This window comes from Copadichromis virginalis, linkage group LG13 (genome assembly GCF_057382275.1).
Source record: "Copadichromis virginalis isolate Kocher_CV1m ecotype Utaka linkage group LG13, C_Virginalis_male_GT1.1, whole genome shotgun sequence".
NCBI classification, from domain to species: Eukaryota; Metazoa; Chordata; class Actinopteri; order Cichliformes; family Cichlidae; genus Copadichromis; species Copadichromis virginalis.
The window spans coordinates 8,974,645-8,993,782 of NC_140630.1; the positions used below are offsets into that span (position 1 = coordinate 8,974,645).

General features: G+C 38.6%; 1 long non-coding RNA gene across 2 annotated transcripts in view; it reads right to left on the reverse strand.

Annotated features, from left to right (window-relative positions):
• Positions 1–16,862, reverse strand: part of LOC146695201 (uncharacterized) — an 83,560-nt gene extending 66,698 nt beyond the window's left edge. For both annotated transcript variants that reach the window (XR_014923458.1, XR_014923459.1), the window contains exons 1-2: positions 16,800–16,862; positions 14,172–14,247 (exon numbers count right to left, since the gene is read on the reverse strand). This is a non-coding gene — a long non-coding RNA (uncharacterized LOC146695201). The remainder of the gene's footprint in view (positions 1–14,171; positions 14,248–16,799) is intronic.
• Between the last annotated feature and the right edge of the window lie 2,276 nt (positions 16,863–19,138).

Here is a 19,138-nt window from a genome sequence, read left to right on the forward strand (position 1 = left end):
TTCCTTTTTCGTCACAGTTATAGTGAAGAAAACATCGGGTTTGTTACAACTTTAACATCTAAATATAAAATATCTGCGTTCTAAGATAAAACAGCTATTAGACTACTAGACTACAGATCACTGGTAAATATGCAATTACATAGAGTATAAACTTAAACATAACCAAAGATCATTTCTTAAAGTATTTTTGATACATTTAAGTTATATCCAATAAGTTATATCTTAGACTTGTACTGTATAAGCTAATTAGATCTATCAATAAAAACATAATGGGCTGGTAAAATGGTCCACAACGTTCAAGCAGAGTGGAGAGTGCCACCTGCTCAGACTAACCTGGTGAGAAATTTTGGCTAGAAGATGGGAATATGGTATAGACATTCAAGTAAACATCCCTAGGTAAAGAACTGACTGCAAGACATGGTACACCTCCAAAACCATGCAAACCCACATCCCCTTGACCCAATCTCTGCTCAAAGCTTCTTCAAAGAGCCCCATCTCACTAACTATCAGACAGAAAATCAAATATTTTGTTTTGAGCTTCACTAATATCAGCATTTTTACTCCACCCCTAATGGCATTTTTATTGATCGGCTTCTTAATGGCGGGCCCATATATTTGACGGCACTCATTTAAAGTAGAAGTGAGTAATAGCTGTCTGAGGGAAGGCCGTAAAGCTGTGTGAGAGTGTGTGTGTGTGTGTCTGTGTTTTATCGTATTCTGTCATTGGGGTATGGAAGAAAGGGAAAAGAAGAAAGAGAAAGCGACGAAGGAGGAGAGGGGGGAGAAAGAGTTTTCAATTTACTGAGCACAAGAGAGCATGAGGAAAATGGAGAGGAAGTGCAACCAAGGTAGAGTAAGAAAAAGGGACAATTTAGAGAAGAGGGTGAAGGATAAGCAGTAAAAACTCATTTTCCATACCAAACAGAATTCATTCTAAAGCATTTCTGCAAACGCAACCCGTTTCACCTACACACACTCATACATCACCTCCCTCCTTTCGCAAACAAACCTCAAACCCCCTTTTCTCTCTCCTCCTTCATCTCTCGCTCTCTCTCCTCTCCATCCCTCTATCCCTCTCAGGTCATCAGCGAGCGAAGCCACAACAAAGGGGGGCCGTTGCCGCGGTGACCTTGGCTGTGACATCATGTGGCGGCAGAAAGAAATGAAGCCATTAGGCCGAGGCAGCACTTGCCCATAAATCAGACTGTTTCCAATAAGCTGCCTTAATGGTCATCCATCACGCCGCCAGCCAGCGCCCTCCACACCCAACAGCCTGGGGAACGGCCACAGGGACGTGGAGAGGAGGAGGGGTTTGAAATCTGGGAGAGTTGGAAGGAAAGAGTAAAAAGACGAGTAGAAGGGATGTGGGAAATACAGTAAGATGAAGAACCAAGAGGAGATAAGGGAGTACAGTTTGTGGGAGTATGTTTTGCTGCTCTCTTGTTCAGGTCACTGCAAAAGACGAAAATTCTGATCTCAATCAGGCCTACCTGGTTAAGTAATCATTATAATTAAAAATAACAGTGACAATAAAAGGGGAACGATAAGGGGCTTAATAAAAGACTCATATCAGTCAAAATAAGGTCATGGCGATTTTAAAGGGGACGGAACATGGAGGAAGAGGAAACAAGTAGAGAGTGTTAAAACATAAAATTATAGGTGAAGGGAAATTAGGAGACGAGATATGGAGCGGAGGGTGATTTGGCGAAGGGCTAAAAATGGGACAGATAGGGAGACAAACAACTCAAGTCAATTGAAGACAATAGGAAGAGAGGCTTAAAGAAAGGCAGCGGTGGAAAAAAAACGGAACACAAGGCTCGAGAGAACTGCCACAATGATACACAATGAGATGTAAGGGGAAAGAAAAAGATTCAATTACATGAGAGAGCAAGAATCTGTAGATGATGGCAGAAGTAAGAAACTGATTTAAAAAAAAAAAAAGATTATCGATAGAAGAAATAAAAGAAAAAAAATTATAATATTTCACACCATTAGGCTAGGTGTAGCACATTAACTCTTGCTATTAACTCCTGATAACCACATTATCAGCTAATTGCGTTGTCAATAACAATAGATATTCTGTAGTTTCAACACCACCACCCGAGTGAGACTATTAACAAGATCTGCATAATCTGTGGGAGGTTGTGGTAAGTTGTGGTTAGGCAAAAACTACTTTGGCAATGAACGCTGAACCTGGACCATCCACATGCTGTGGTATCTTATTACTGAAGTGCTGCATTATCCTTTCAGCATCATAGTGGCCTGAAATGTAGGATTTTTGCAGTGATCGATACAAAACTGTTCAATCAAGAAAATTCCTTTAATTCTCAGAATCACAGATCTTTTTTGATCCAGAGGGGTCATTTGTTAGTAGTTTAATTAAATCAATCATACTTATAATTTATGTCATGCATGTTGTGCCCTACTCTTATGGAACCACTTTTCCTCTGTCTCAGTGCAAATGTGTCCACTACCTAAATGACCAGTAACATTCTTTTCAGTAATAAGCAACATTTAGACATTTTTTTCCCACTTTTCTTGTTGATGTGTTTCTGTCTAATTTGATTTAATTTTGTTTTTTATAATCATCTCTTTCCTCTGGGTGCAGTCTAATTTAATTAAATGTATTTATTCCAACTCAGCTGACAGAATTTTGTTAACTGAACGATTTGAAAAGTTAGAAAATATTAATTTGACAATTAGATGGGAAACTTTAGATGTCGGACAAACTCACATAGTGAGCAGAAGTATATCACATGAAAACATGCTTGTGCTGTGGAAACGTCAATGTGTGCCAAACCTCAAACCCCTGGTAGCTAACCATAGCTGCAGGAATTACTTCACACACTCCCAGGACTCATGTCATCAGGAACCTGGTGTAACTAGCCCATTTTTTACCTTATACCACACCAGCCTCTTGCTGAAAGGTTCAATCTAAGCTACGATGCCTGGAGCCTGCAATTGTGGTACATCAACCTTTACTTTCTCTCATTGGTCTGTTGTTTGGTTTTCCTTTCTTATTGTCTGTATCCTTACTCAACGTTTCATGATCTTGCCTTTTTTTTTCACCCCTAAATGTTCTGAGTGTCTTGTATTCTCTCTTCATATTTTATTTATTTCCCTTCTCTCTCCACTTTTTTCTTTTCACTCTCTGCTTGTGTATGTGTGTATGTGTTGACCATAGTGCCCATTTTGGCCAAAATCAACTCACTGAGAAGTCACTTTACAACCCGTGCTCTTACGAGCCCTGTAAATGTAAGCTGAAAAATGATGTGTGTGGCGTGACTCGCCTCTTAGGTTTCCCCAAGTACAGCGGCCAAATTGTTTTCGCTAGGCACTACGAGAAGCATTATCCATCACTTTGAATGAGCTCTGTAATTGGGATTATAAGAGCAAAAGTGCAAAAATTGACTTTGAGAGTGATAGCATTACAAGTGGGCCTTTCAGATGAAATCACAGGCCAAGTGTGTACAGTATACTAGTGTTTTGGCTCATGTTTGGTTAACCCTACTTAACTCTGGGTGAATGTATGCCCACTTTAAGCACTACTACTTTCTGCAGGTGTAGTGTTGAAAATATATTAATTAAAGCAATATTTTTATAAATGTGCATTAATGACATGATGACAGAATGAAAGAAATAGAAAACCTTTCACTTAGTGACAACGGATCCACCTGCAATGATATCACGTTTTATAGAAAACATAAAGAGAATCTCACAAATCGTTTGGAAACCATCCAAAAGATTCAAATTACAAGAAAGGAGAACAGTGTGCATGCAATCATAATTACAGCACAAAATTACAGAACAAAGTACTCAATGTCCACCTGAACTTAGTCTATATGAATACGTGTTTCCACTCTCGGTGTAATTCTTTGTGTACATGTACGCTGCTTCAGTCTGCCTGACTTTGCCATAGACATGTATTTATTGTGAGTGCTGTGTGGTAGAGTGTGTATACAGAGCAAGGAGGCAGATAAACACCAGCCCAGCAGGTGCTATTTTATTCATGGTGGGTAATCCCTGCTCTGCAGCTCCTTAATCTGCTGCCTTAAAGTGTTTGCCCTCTGCAGTTCACAATTTCTCTGACTTTTACTTTATTGCTCAGGCTATGTACTTGAAGTCCAGTTTTGATTTCTACTCTCCAGTCTAACAAATATCTGATGGCTTGTAGCTGAAATGTATTTCTGCTTGTAGGCAGAATGTCATGGAACAAAATCTTTATGACTGATGAAAGTCAGTTCCTTCTTATGAGACTTATATTAAAACACTCAGAATATACCCATTGCTCTCATTTGGTCATTCTGTGGTGGTATATGCCATTGGTAACTGTACTGCATGTTTAAAATGATATATACATAGACTAATACACATTATTTCAAAGTTCTTCAAGGGAGAAAGTAAAAAAAAAAATCACAGAAATTGTTTCATTAAAAATATGCATTCTGGTCTAAATAATGAATCGAGATCTGCACTTTCATTGCAAAAATCACCAAGCTACTATTTGAGATCAAGAACTTATTTTTAGAGGTTGATTTCTTGATTGGGTATTCTGATTAACTATTAAATTATATGATCCACCATTTTGAAAAATTAAAGCTTCAATTTGAAGATGTACATGATAAAAATGCATTAGATCTTCAAACTAGCTCAAGAGACACCGATGCCAGTGAATGTCAGTTCTATCCAGCGTGTTCTGTCAACAAGACCGGCTTGCAGAACTTGGAGTGAAACTCATCCAATCCTAGGGCACAGCCATCAACGACTGTATTGATTAACCCAGTAACCTTCGTTCTGCTGATGGGCAAGTTGTCCTCCTGTTACCCTTGCAAACTCCTGCAAACACAAACTGTTGCTTCAGCTACTGCCAAAGCAGTTACTGGGACTGTTTCCAAAGTCTCTGAACTTAACCACATTAGATTTCAGCTTGATGGCTCTTTTTACTTCTGGTGTCCACCATCTGGTTCAGGGGTTCCCAGATAGGTGCAATAAACTTAGGCCTGAAGCTGTGCGTGCTCAGCATTGGAAATATGCCCCAAGGTGTATCTGGGCTCAATTGAGTCTTTTTTTTTTTTTTACATCCTTATGCTGGAACGTGGTGTTTAAACAAAGTGTAAGTAGATCGCAAGTCCAAGAACATTATATGTTGAAATCCCTAGTAGGAAAATGCAGTCATCAGATGGGGGACCTTCCAGCACCAGTCCTGTGGAAGGCTGGGAACTTAGGTATGATAATGGCAGAGGCTGTTCTCCACTCTAAAGACACAACCTTCTCCTCTCCTCCTCTATAGACCTCCTCTCCAGGAGTATATCCACCCACAGCTTACAACCTCTGATGCGGACAACTTCAGCGTGGATTAAAGTCCAGCCCCTACACAGCAGATTTGTTTGAGACCCATCCTGTACATTCAGGGAAGCTTGACTATACCTCCTTTAAATCTCTAAGATTTAAAGTAGGTTTCCTCACAACTGAGGATTCATGTTCTCCTAGGGCCAGTTCAGGCACCCTGGGACCGGACCGCCAAAGCCTCTGAGACCTAATCCACAAAGCTCTGAATCTGCAGGTGATGGGTTGACCCATGTGGCTTGTTTGCTGCCCATGAAGTAGCGCCTGGCCACAGGCATTTCCCAGCAAGGCTCTCCTGCAAGCCTTGCTTCAGGGCGGGGCCCTGGGAATACTGTTTCAGGTGAGGCTGGTGGCTGTCTAGATGTTTTCTTCAGAGTGCTTTGAATTGCACTCGCTCTGGCCCCTTAAGCCAGTATTTTTTAGGACTCCACCAGGGGCTCATTACCCCAAATGACATAGCTCCTGGGATCACTCAGGAGCTATGTAAGCCATGTAACCCTCCACCATGATAATGTGCCAATTTACATCTTTGATCAAGTCAGTTTATAAAAATGCTACTTGTCAGTCCACCAATTGATTATTTAACTAACCTTTTCACATAAAATGAATTGTGTGAAAATGTTAGCAAATGATTCAGGGAACCCAAACATTTCCTATTCTTAGCTGCTTTTATACTGACACAAATACACACATTTATATTATTTATATTGCCTCCTCGGCGAACACCTTAGAAAAAACAAGTAGTCTTGTCTTATTTGCCCCCACTCTCCCAAATATACTTTATACTACTTTCTAGGCACTTGAATTCAGTTATTATCGCTAATTCACTCTTTGTTCCTCTCTCTTACACACACCCACATATATATACACACACACAGCAGACCTCTGTGGCCTTTCTCAGCTGGTACCAAGCCCCATATGCTCTAACTCCTGTTGTTATTGTTGTTGTTCAGCTCCCTGGCTCATTTGACGTGTGGACCCATGACAGTGTCCAGGACCCCTTCCAAGTCTTGCCTGGTACCACTTTGTGTGTGTTTGTGCATGTGAATGTGTAAGAGAGAGAGAGATAGGTGAGTAGTATAGTTTGTGACTGGTCTCATGCTGTCTATCTATTTCAAGGTGTCTTGTGTCTACGTATTATCAAGATGTGTGTGGCTATGTGTATTTGGAAGCAAAGTACAGAATATGCCACATGGGGCAAGTATCAGTGGTAAATGCAGGCCTAGTAATTTTTTTTTTCATGTATATGAAAAAAAGAATTAACTATGGTTAGCTACCAGGGGTTTGAGGTTTTGGCACACACTGACATTTCCACAGCACATTTAATCAAAAGTTTAAAACAATCATTATTTTCAGGTCTGATACTTCACATTTGACACTCGTGAATTTGAATGATTGTGAACATGATACAATACACTTAGTGGGCTGTTTTCCACGACCTTTTTTTAGTTTTTGTATGTTTCTTTCATACACGGAGAGAGATATAAACAGACTGTAGAGTGTCAACACAATATGATCTTATAAATGACAATTTAGAGCAGAAACTCTGTCATTTTCTTTACTTGATATATTATTATTTGTTATACTTTGTAATTTCTATTGTCCTATTGGCCAGGTATCCGTTTGTACATATACATATATATATTATTATTATCTACATCTCTATTTACATGAGGCAATATGTTCATAAAAACACAAGGACGTGGATCTGTGCTTTGCGGCGTGACTTTTAGTCATCTTAGCCATCTGTCCACTAAGATTGCTGCCCACATTGCTTTTCTACAGTCTGATGAGCTACAAGGACATTATCTCCACTTAGCTTTCGCCGCTTGGCAATTGCAAGAACCATAACAACAAGTCCTTATGAAACCCACTTTAAGCCAGAGCTTTTTTTCTGCCTTTGGAACACGAGGCAACATTCCTATGGGTTTCTAGACCTTCCTTCTATTTTGGTTGTACCAAGACATCCTCCTCTAAAAGCCTTCGGTTTTCATTGCTGTAGAAATGTATTCAGAGAGACATTTATCAGTAAGCTGCGTGCCACTGGAGACTGCATTGGCGGCCATTTTACAGGTCTGGTCAGGGAACACAGGAAAGGGGAACTTCACTGCAAGAGAATGACATTTACATGTATATTTACATTTATTCACAGCTGTTGCAGAATGGAAGCAGCCCCAAGCGAGAGAGCGGGAAGACTAGAAAGGTCACAGCCTGGTGTATGCATTAAGCCTTTATTAGTTCTACGCATTACCATCGCCTACAATTCACAAATGTTTTATCTTTTATATTTGGCATCTTCTAATGTAATCTTTCACATAATTGAATTATATTTATTTGTGTATATTATAAAGATAATGGCGGTAGCAAAGACAAGTAAGTTATTTGAGTGGAATTGCTTGGCGAGTCTCATTTTCTGAATTCTAAACTTAGTCATAGGCTGAGGAATTTGGTCATCTGCACAATGTTTTTCAAAGCAAACAATAAAGTGGTGCTTTGCCACAATAAGAGGAAAAGAGACATAACCAGTTCTGAAATCTAACTGTCTGGACAACTAAACCAAAACTATCATTTTTATGACCCAAGTAATTATTTCACTTAACTTTAATGTGTCATTTCATATAGGACATAAATAAAGAAATGATGGGATGAAGCAGCCTCAGATGGTTTTATTTTGTGGGTTGTTTTTTTAATCACTGAAGCTTCTGCTCTAAAGTGTCATTTCACTGAATTTTCTTAACATACAACAGTAACCAAAAAAAGGAAAAGAAAACAGATCACTAAGTAGAGTCAATGCAAAATGCCTGCTGTGTTTAAGTCTTAGATGTGATGCTCATTTTCCTCATTTAATGTGTTAGATTACATAATTACTTCTTTCCTACAAAGAACTGCAGCTGTGATAATTCCTTGTTAATTACATTAGCTAACACTTTTTTTTATTTAAATAATTCTCTCAAATAACATCTTATCTCCAGAGATGCACATGGCAATGATTCAATTACACAGAAAGATGAAAAAAAAAAAGGATTTAGTATCTGCAAAAACCTTTTATACCACCAACGGTCAATAAAAGGTATATTTATTTGATATTATGCTGAACTTTTAATGTCAGTGTGCCTCCATTCTGCTTCTAACAATAGGCACTGTCAATACCTGAGCAGAAAACCTCCTGACAAAATGATAAATCACACCTTCCTACAGATTCATGCACATGAATACAATGCACAAACACACATCGTGTTTTTTTATCCACACATATGCATATGAAATACACCTCCAGGAGGTTCCCTTCAAAATTATCTTTGGCCAAGACGCTGGCCTTGGAAACCACATCCACCATCCTATACCCCCCAACCTCTAAACTCCCCTTCATGTCCCTCTCAGGAGCCAAAATGGCGTCCATAAATCAAGGAGCTAGATGTAATCTGCAGTGTCCAGAATGCAGGAGGCGAGGCTGCAAAGCATAATGCGACTGGTTCTCCGCTGTCATTCAGATGCAGGCGGCAGCACAGCGAGCCTTGCCTGCACCTGATAAGGGTGTGCTCAGAGTGAGCTATAAATCACAGATCGTGCCAAGGGTTCCTCCACTGATTTCACAGAAGCAGAGACAGAATGTGTGAGAGGCAAAGAAAAGAGAAGAATCAAGTACAAAGAGTATGGAGAAGGTGATTCCAAATAATCTTTGGTGATAGATGGCCAAGGATGAAGATGAAAATATGAGGAAAAGTAGAGAGAGAGCACATTAGAAAGCAAAATGAGAAGAGAATGCCAAGAATGAGAAACTGGGTGGAAGGTAGAGAATACAAGGAAGAGGAGGGAGAGAAGGAGGGAGGGAGTGAATGATAGGGAGTAAATTGCAGATCTATCTCATCTGGCAAGAAGTTTCTCCACACAAAAGGCCTGACCTTCAGGAAATAAACACCTTGCTCCCCCAGAGAGCTCTGCTGATGTCTGTGCTGCATGTCAATTTCATCACTAGGTCTCAGGACAACACTAAGATGAATACAATTTGGGGAAAACAAACTCTTCCATCTAAACTACTCTGTGAGAACTACAACTATTCCAATGCTTTAGAGAGCACATGTTAAACCCGTGGACTGTTTTGACAAGGTTTAGTGTAATATTTTCACCACCAAGTCCTCCAATTTAAATCCCACAATAATATTCTTGTTGACATGATTTACAAGCACCTTCTATTACAAACCACTACAAATCATTTTTAGAAATATAGGAGCACTTCTGACCTGAACTGATGAGAAGCAAACTGGAAACAAAAACGGTCTCCCAGTCAAAAATGACCTTTTTTGTCGTTTTAATTCAAACCAAGAAGTTAAAGAGAACATCCTGACAATGAACATGGACCAAAATACCAAATGGTCTAGTTTAAAATTCACCTTTTAATGAATAATTTATAAATCCACTTTCCCCACTTCAAATCCTGTAATGGCGGCAGAGACAAATCCTTCAGTGGAGTGTGATATTTCCTCTTCCATCTCTAAAAGTGATTTAGGTCTTTGTGTCTCATCCTAGTCAATCTACCCCATCGCTCCACCTCGAGTGGCAGCTCTCACTCACCCTAGCCGCTATTCAATCAACCCCTTATTCCTTATTCATATGCTAACCCCTATAGCAGAACCCCTTTGGCCAAGTGTACTGTGAGATAGATGTTAACATGTGTAATCCCCTATTAACTCACACAAGACAACGTATCCTCCGTGGACACCCTCTCTCCCCGTGGGATTTGCCCTGTGAGAGAGGAGGGGCTGATGGGTAATGGTTCAGAGAAGCTCCCCTCTGTTTCAAGGCATTCTCCCTCCTGCCTCCTTCCCCTACAACCATGGTGTATGAGCTGAGATCACCACCGTCGACGATTTAACTGATATGGACGAGCGTTGGCATTTATATGGCATTTATTCATATTGATCCAAGCCCTAAAGGAAGTGCTTTGATTTGTGAAAAATATAGTCAATTAAATGCTTCTAATTAAATTAAGCAGGTAATGTAGACATTACCTTAGTAGGACCTAAATATGATTCCTATTTGGTAAACCTATATATGGAAAAGTCTGTGAAATATCTTTATTACACATGGGTGAAATGCTAGCATTGAAAAACCCTGCAGCACAATATAGTTTTTATGGGACTGACAAGGTTGTTGATTTATAGCCCTGATCAACTAACTGTATCAATTTGCCAGTTTATTAGATGATGATTTAACAATAAAATAATTTAAAGACTGCTTTCTTTGAGCCACTGCTGTCACAAAATACACACAAGATTCAATTCTCAGGACTACGGTTGGTGTTCTGTCTAGGAGCTTTGCATTTTGTTTTAGGCCACAGACCAGCTTCTGTTTCATTAACTCTGTGTTTATAGGTTATAGTGCCAAAACTGACTGGCTAGGAAGAGAAACAGACAAAACTGACTGAAAGTCAGTTAGTTAGTTTGAATGGTCATCAATACATGCAGAGCAGGAAAGGAGAAAGGTACAAAAGCTAGTGTCTACAGCCATCTGTAACACACAGTGGGGGCTCTGTCACGGTGCTGCATGTTAGCCAGTGGTGTTGGAGATCTTTTGAAAATTAACAGACTTATGAACACAGAAAAGGGCCGTCATATTTTGATCCACTGTGCAATACCAGCTTGTTAAAAAAGTACAAATTCAGTTTTTGACTTATACCCTGCACTTCTATTTATGCATGCACATTTTGATAAATTACTGCACCTACTTGTCATTTTCTTAGAAAAATATAAAGACATGAGATAGCTCAAGAATTTTGTACAGTACCGTATCTCAAAGAAGACAAAGGTTTCTGTTTATAAGCATCTCAAGGGCAACACCCACCAGCAGTTTGTGATGTTTATAAAAAAAACACCCACTGTTAGAACTGTCAGGATCAAGATGAGGATCACTGTTTCAAGATAACCCCCCGTCATATTATTCAGTACCAGCCCTCGTGAAACAGCCCAGTGTCCTACAAATTACAAACACATTTGACAATTACCCAACCTCACAATTTTCTCCTGAAAAATGAGTTACCATTCAGTCACAAACAGGCAGCTAACATTTGGGTTTCCATAAACTGTAATTAAAACTCTTCCCAAACCTTAACCATGTGTTTCAGCATTATAACCATGCCTTAACAATATGGATTTCCATTTATTAAAAATAAAAATACTTTATTGCTACCTGGATAAGAACATCCTATCTACACCTTGATCCTGACTTTTTCTTATGTTTGTGCTGTGGGCATATATGTTTTCTGGCAGGCAGCAAAATAATACATATACATTTTTATAATGACTATACTGTAAAGTTATTAGAAGCCTAATAAATAAAAGTAAAAAACAAACAGATAGCAATGATTTTTAAACATGAAAGACTACACGTCATCTACACTCAGGAAGAGTTAAGCATAAACAGGGGTGACATCATCTTTGTGGACTAAGTGGCTGTTTTAGGCTGGCCTGTATGTGCATGGGATGTGTATGCATGCCTCATTGAATTTCACATTATGTACTCTAATCTGTCCAGAGAACTACAAAGGAAACCTTAGACGGAAGACCTTGAAAAGTTTTGTGACTTTTTTGAAATGGTTTCAGAGTGCAGGCAGACACATTTCTGAGAGAAGGTGTTGATAACTTTGCTGCTTGGTGGTTGTTGTTGGTTGTTTTGTTTTTTTTCAGAGGAGCTGTATGGGCTAGCAATGAGAAGCATTTCATATCTGAGAAAATTTCCTTAAAAATGATGACTGTTTTACATTTCTGGATGTAGATATGAGAGTAATTTCCACAATAACAGAAAGAAATGCTAGAAAGTATTTAAAGCTCCAGAGGTTTTGTGGTGCAATGGACTTTAAACACTCCCAAATCCATTTCAAGTGACATCAACAAAAAAATCTAAGGGTGTTACTCCTTCAAGCTGCCAGATTTCTTTCCTCTTTCCCATTATCCCTCCCTTATTCTCTCTGGAAATGTGAAATTAGCTGAAACATGAGGACAATTACAAGAAGGCCTAGCATAAAGGCTGGGGGACTGGGAAAATAAACTGATCACAGACCCCTGAACAAATCTGGTTTACTTTACAAAGCCTCCTCTGAACTCCTGCCAACGTTTCCCCCGTCTAGAAATGTTCTCCCAGAGCAGCTTCGTGTTTACACCTTGAAAATCGCTGCATGATCAAGAGGGAAGAGACTCCGATGCATTCCCTTCCTTTGTTCTGACAGAGGACGCTCGGCTGGGAATTGTACGTCAAAAGTAACATTAGAAATATCTAATTGGCTAAAAATATGTAAGTAATTCTTTTGAAGGTTTTTTTACCCCATTTTTTTTGGTTTTAGGGCTCTCGGCTATTAACATCAAATGTGTGGGAAAACACACCCAGTAAGCTATCGTCTATGGTGTCTCTTACTTAAGAATAGATCCTTTTTTTCAGCACCAAAGATCACCGAGGCATTATATAGCTTTTCTCATTACTGCGTTTTCCAAACAGAGTGCAAGGGGCAGTAATGCATGGCTGAATTACTCAGGGATAGTATTCAGGGATAATGGTTGTAGGGCTGATGTCTTATACTGCACAGCTGTAAGGGGGTCCTGTGAGAGACATCAGAGGACTGTCGTTCATGTAAACTGATTTTGTCAGAACAAAACTAAAGGACTTTATCTTCACTGAAAAAAAACAAACAAACCAAAAAGTTTTCATTGCAGGATTAAGCTTGTTTGGGAGACTTAGCTTCTAGTAACTGATCTTTAATGAATATGACTTTAGTGGCGACTAATCTAGTCCAAAGAAAATTGTTATCTCCGTGTGCAGTAATTTATATTCGATGCTACGGCTCTGTTCTGGGAACTCCCTGTTCTTCTACAGGCATACACAGAATGAATAAAGTGGGAACAACAGCAGGAACACATCAGTTCAGCGACTGATAAAGTTAGACACCAGAAAAGATGGATAAAAGGGAGTCTCAAAGTGGCTTTCAGGAGCTGTAAGCAACTTAAAGCAGCTTAAATAATTATTACTATATGAAATGCATAGTAGGGCATCAGCTGGCAAATGCAGCTGAGCTGGACTCCATGGCTAACTACGTCTCTATTTACCCAAAAGCTGGAACTGGACTTCTTTATTCCTAACTGAACCAGGTTAAGTTTTTGAAATATATAAGAGGTTAATGAATGTTCAAAAGGTAACACGATTGCTGATACTTTTTCACAATTTGCTGAATCCTTAGACAGCGGGGTTAAATATTTATTGGCGTGATTGCAAATGAAGCTTCAAGGTTCTCAAATGACATACATTTCCACACGTACACACAGAACTATTTAAATAGCCAAAGAGTCATAAAGTTTAGTGTGTGCATTTGTGCTCTCATGAGGACAAAACCAATACATTTCAAACAGTTGCCTCTCTCTTTATCTTCAAGCCAAAGTGTAACTTTTCTACACAAGTTTTCTCATAACATAATAGTCATGCATGCTATTAATCACATAAATTCTCTTGGGAAAGTTAAAATCCAAAAACAAATGCTTGCCCTGATGAATCTGCTTGCTAAGTGACAAAAATATCACCTGCAAACTAGTTTCTTGGCATATTTTATGACTAGATATAATTAGTTTTTCTTATTATTATTATTGTGTTATTGTTTAAGCTAACCTTTGTTAGCTCTTTGTTATGACTAGGAGACAAAAGGTACTTTGAGGTAGGTTAGCTGGGGTGGCAGCATATGGCTTTGGTCATGGTACAAAACCTACAGTGTCTGCCATATGTGAGCGCATTTTGTATGCTCAGCCCATACAGCCTTAGAGCTTAATGGCTATAACAATTATACATACCTCCTCTGATCTTGTATCACAGAAGACTTGGTTTCAGTCCAGCATGATTCAATCAGCTGCAACATGTCTGCCGTCTCTGAAAAGATAAATTATGCCATTACTGTTCTGAACTGCAGCACTGTGCTCTTGAAAAACTGTAGAGCTACACTGAGCTTTAAAGGAAATGTCACTAATTACCCCGCTTTTGTTTAGGATAATATTGTTAAGTCATTCATCATTGCAAGGGGTTCTGCTCCAGCTGAAGAATTATGAATAGGCATGTCTTTTGCCTCCTGGCAATATAATTTATATACATGATATTTTGGCTCCTGTCATATTCCTTACACTGACGCTTTATTCAACAATCAGTAGTATAAAACACAACAATCCTGAAAAAAAAAAAAAAGAGCATATCAATATATCAGAAAATGTACTGTCGGCTGTTTAAACATGGAGCCAACTATTTCAACCTACTTTCAGCATAACATTTTCTTGGCAGACCTAAGATAACTATTCTTTTAAAATGGAGTTGCAAAATATAAATTCCAGACAACATCTGACAACAAAGGAAAGTCAGTTTGACAGGGGAGACACACTTAAATAATACATCAAGTACTTTTTTTTCGTATTGGTTTTTAAAATGGCTTTAAATTATTGCAGTACCTTGCAGCATTTACTCTCCCTGAAATCTCCACTGTTTCTGGGAGATTTTTCACACCCCTCTCATTTCATTTTGATGCTAGCGTGTGATGGTGGCACAGCAAGGCATCCCTCACATTTCCAATAAAGTTGGCACAATGTGGCTCTGGACTATTAATATCACACAATGCCACGACCACAGTGGTGGCATCTGCCGACTTAGGCCTCCCCCTTTCCTCTACCTCTCCCTCTCGTCTCATCCCCCACTCCTGTCCTTTCTTTTCCTCCCTCTCCATCTTGCTCAGATGGACTGTGCAGCCTCGTAGTATGACGCACAGCTTGGTGAAAAGCAGTTGAACCGTTGCCAGAAGCCCCATGCTGTTCTGGCTATTTCTATCTTTGAAAAGTAAATGAACTGAAATTGCAAAATATGTGCTAACTTCCTTCAAAGTCAGGGCAAATGAGAATCTTAAAACTCATCGGCATTTTTTTTGCACTTTTTAAACACAAGACAGTAATTTTTTTCTCTCCAGTACCATTACTGTTCATCCTTCACAGTTCTGTCTCATTCTACAAGTAACTGCTTGAGCTCTAAAGTCATTTATGAAAGTAATGCTGGATTATATCAGCTTTGGAGAGGACTAAAATGGACATTACTTATGGGCAAATGTTTGAGATTATGACTATAATATGAACACAATGGCATTTATATCAAACAGGACTCCTCTACATAGGCCATCATCACCAGTGTTTTATGTTTGAGGCAGCACTTCACACTAATCCTTTCTTAGGACTCAGTTGGCATTTATTATGAGAAACATTTTGGACAACTGTCCGCCCGCTCATGGCGCTCGCGTTTCATTAGTTTCACTTGTGCTTTAATTGATCTTTATTTCCCTTGATTACGATCATAATTAAACACCAGAAAGCTGTTCAAGCTACCAGCCATCTGCCAGGTTGGATGATGGGCAGCATCAGTGTGGGTATATGGGTACAAGGCCACCATGGTGCACCATCAAATGTGCTATAATAAGGTCAGCTGGATTTAGCTTCAGTGTCCTGCATTTTTGCAAATAATTTGTTAAAAACAACGAAAAAAAGCTTATTTTATTTTTATTTTTTTGTTTTGGAAAAGAGAAGAAGTGAGGAAGAAAGTAAAGTGGAAGATTGTAAAGAGACTAAAATAGTCTATTTATTGAGTAAATGTGATTACTGATCTGAATGTACTGTTGCTTATCAAACAAAGTGAATCTTTGAACACAGAATAGAGTAAGTGGCTGGCAGGCTCTTTGGGGCTTCATAATGATTAAAAAGGAGAGATGAAAAGTAAAAAAGTTCTAATTAAGTACAAATACTTTGTTATTGTACTTAAGTTGAATATTTATGCATCTGTCTTTTACTTGAGTATTTATTTTTCTGAGAATATTTCACTTTTAGTCCCTACATTTTACCTCAAATATCTCTACCTTTTGCTTTTTACATTTTCAACAGGCTTGTTTAACGCAATTGAGGGAAATCATTTATTATTTTTGTTACTGTGTGTGCCTTGCCAATATCAATCCCAATTGAACCTAAATTGGGATGATGATAACATATAAAAGCCAACCCACTGGTGCATTCATCATTGGTGATGACTTATGTAGTTAAGAAAGAGACAAAACAATAAGTGAGCAAATTTCAGAAAACACACAAAATGTGTCTGCAAGATGAAGATACAGTTCTTAGTGAGAGAAAAGAAAGTTAAAGTGCACCAAGTTTATCCTCAGAGATGAAGGAAGAAGTAAGAAAGAGAGAACAGGACCCTGGTATTAAATCATATTAATATAACATGAAGTCCAGTTAGCTTTGCACAAAAATGGTTAATAGAAACGTCCTCCAAAGAGCTACTTTATTTTTAATATGTTGAGAGCATTTTAGAGCTTATACATTTCACTTTGACTTTAGTGAAGTTGAAACACTACTTTAATGTTAACCAGTGTATTTTTTCACAAGTATCTGTAAGCAGCTTACTTCAGAAGCTGGATGTCAGAGCAGGGAGTGATGTCACCTCCAAGTTGAGCGCATTCCAGTGCTAAAGTCGGAAAAACAAGGAAAAACAGGATTTGTTTTGCTTCTTAGCAAGGCAGAGCTATTCATGTGTCACCAGCAATACAGCACAATCCTTGCTTTCATATGCTTAAAAACAACACTGCTGCTTGTTCTCTGTATGGTTATTTAGACTGCACAAATACACAACAGTGGCTGCGCAGATTACAAGTGTTACATTTTCGCTACTATTTACATGCACTGCCGCCATCTTGGATTGTAAAGTCAGGGTTCATGGTGGTGCTCTAACTTTCTGAGGTGAATGTCTGACCTGTAGCGGCTTTCCAGTTGAAAATTACTACTGATAACTTGGAAATTCTGAATTTAAAGGGAACACAATACTATTTTTAACAGTGGGGATCCACTGCCAAGGTATGGCTTCAATTTGGTGGACTCTATCTGAACATCAGCTAGCTGATAACTTTGTTTAATTTAACTGTAGTGGAGAGCAATACCAAAAGGATCTGATAAGAACTGGGGAGAAGATGAGGTAATGTCATGTGCCCTAACAGGATGCTGAACACCAGTTTCAACTTGTGCTTTCAACCATACAACTCATGAAAATGCAAGGCTGTGGATCAAAGACATCAATAGTCATCCAGTCAAAAGACCACATTCTCATGATGAAAACAGATGCTATTAAAAATGTCTACTTTACATTTTGATTTTCTTTGGATTAAGTCCTTGCTTTAGATTTGTGTTCATTCCAATTTTTATCGTCGAGACTCTATGCAGTTCAAATCGAGTTATAAACTTAATCAATCCTTACTCTCCTGCATCGACTCCTTTATGATTAGCCGAGGTCACCGTGTTTTATTGACCTGATAACCTAAGATTAAAATGGCAGAGAGTATTTGACTTGAAGTGGAAGAAATGGGCAGGGCAGAAATATAGAGCTGCACAAATTAGACTCCTTTCAGTAGCTCTTACTAGTTAAACACATCATAAACGAGAGATGACGTGAACTAATTTCTTCTGGTGCGTTCTCTGATCCCTTCACTATTGTGAAAAGCAGTCCATAAAGAAAGCAATATATGAGAGGTGGTGTGTAAATCTGGGCTGAGGTGAAGAGGCAGACCCTGCATGAAGAGTGATGGATGAGGTGGGAATCCTGCCCTTTCTTTCTCTGTTACCCTCGATCTCTGAGGTCTATTCCATCTCTTTCCACTGGGATAAGGAGAGACATGCATGCATTCTTGACCTCTATAAGGAAACAAGGTGCTGTTGCCACAGCTGCATGCTTGCCTTTCAGAAGCAGCCATTGCTCTGTAGCAGGTTTAGGGAGTTTGTGCCTTGGCCAACAAATCCAATGAGCAACAGCTTCCTTTCATGGACTGTATACATGAAGAACTGAAGGACAGGGCATATTTCAGCACATGCAATACTCAAATTAGAAAATGAAAAGAAAGAAAGGAGTTTGAAGTTCACTCAAATATGATGACAGGATACAGACCAAAAGACTTTCAGATTTTTAAATACTGAAACAGCCTTGTTTCAGTTACACAATCATAGTTAAGAAAATGTAAACAGAGATTTTTTTTAAACTAACTTGAAAGTCAAAAGCCAAAAAATCTTGAAAAAAGAAATCAAGTCTAGTGTGAAGTTTGCCTACATGCAACATCATCACATGTACTACTCTGTGGCAAAGTTATATAATGTTGTATGATATTGTCACTGTTTTTAACTGCAAGATTTCATTAAATAGGGGTTAGCAGTGTTTCTGATATTAAGCTTAGACCATACTGGCGACTGCTGCTGCTTTGAATTAATGAAAGTGCAAAAGAAAGGTACTTTATATTTATTCAATTTATTTTGGAGAATTATTAATAAGAGTTTGCCAAATGACAAATGAATCAACAGCACACCTTTGTATCAAAACATAAATAAATAGTTTCCCATCACCTAAACTAACTATTGAGCATAACTTCAGATGGAACCTCCAAATTGTACACACATTGTAAATGTAAAATAATTCAGTATCAGAACAAATCTGTGAAAACCATAAGGTTATGCAACATTACCTCTGTAGGTACAAATTTAAACCCCCAGCTGTGAAAGTTGTTACAATTTTGGTCCAATTCTGCTTTTCTGCCTGTGAAGTCAAACTGCCTTATAGTGCAACTGAGACACTGGTATAAACTTTATTATCCTTCATTGTTAATGTTGCAGGCCAACAACCTGCTTGAACAGGAATTATGTTGAAGGATTTCATGGGATCTATAAGCTGTTTAAGCAAATTATAGTAAGGTAAAATATTTAGATTT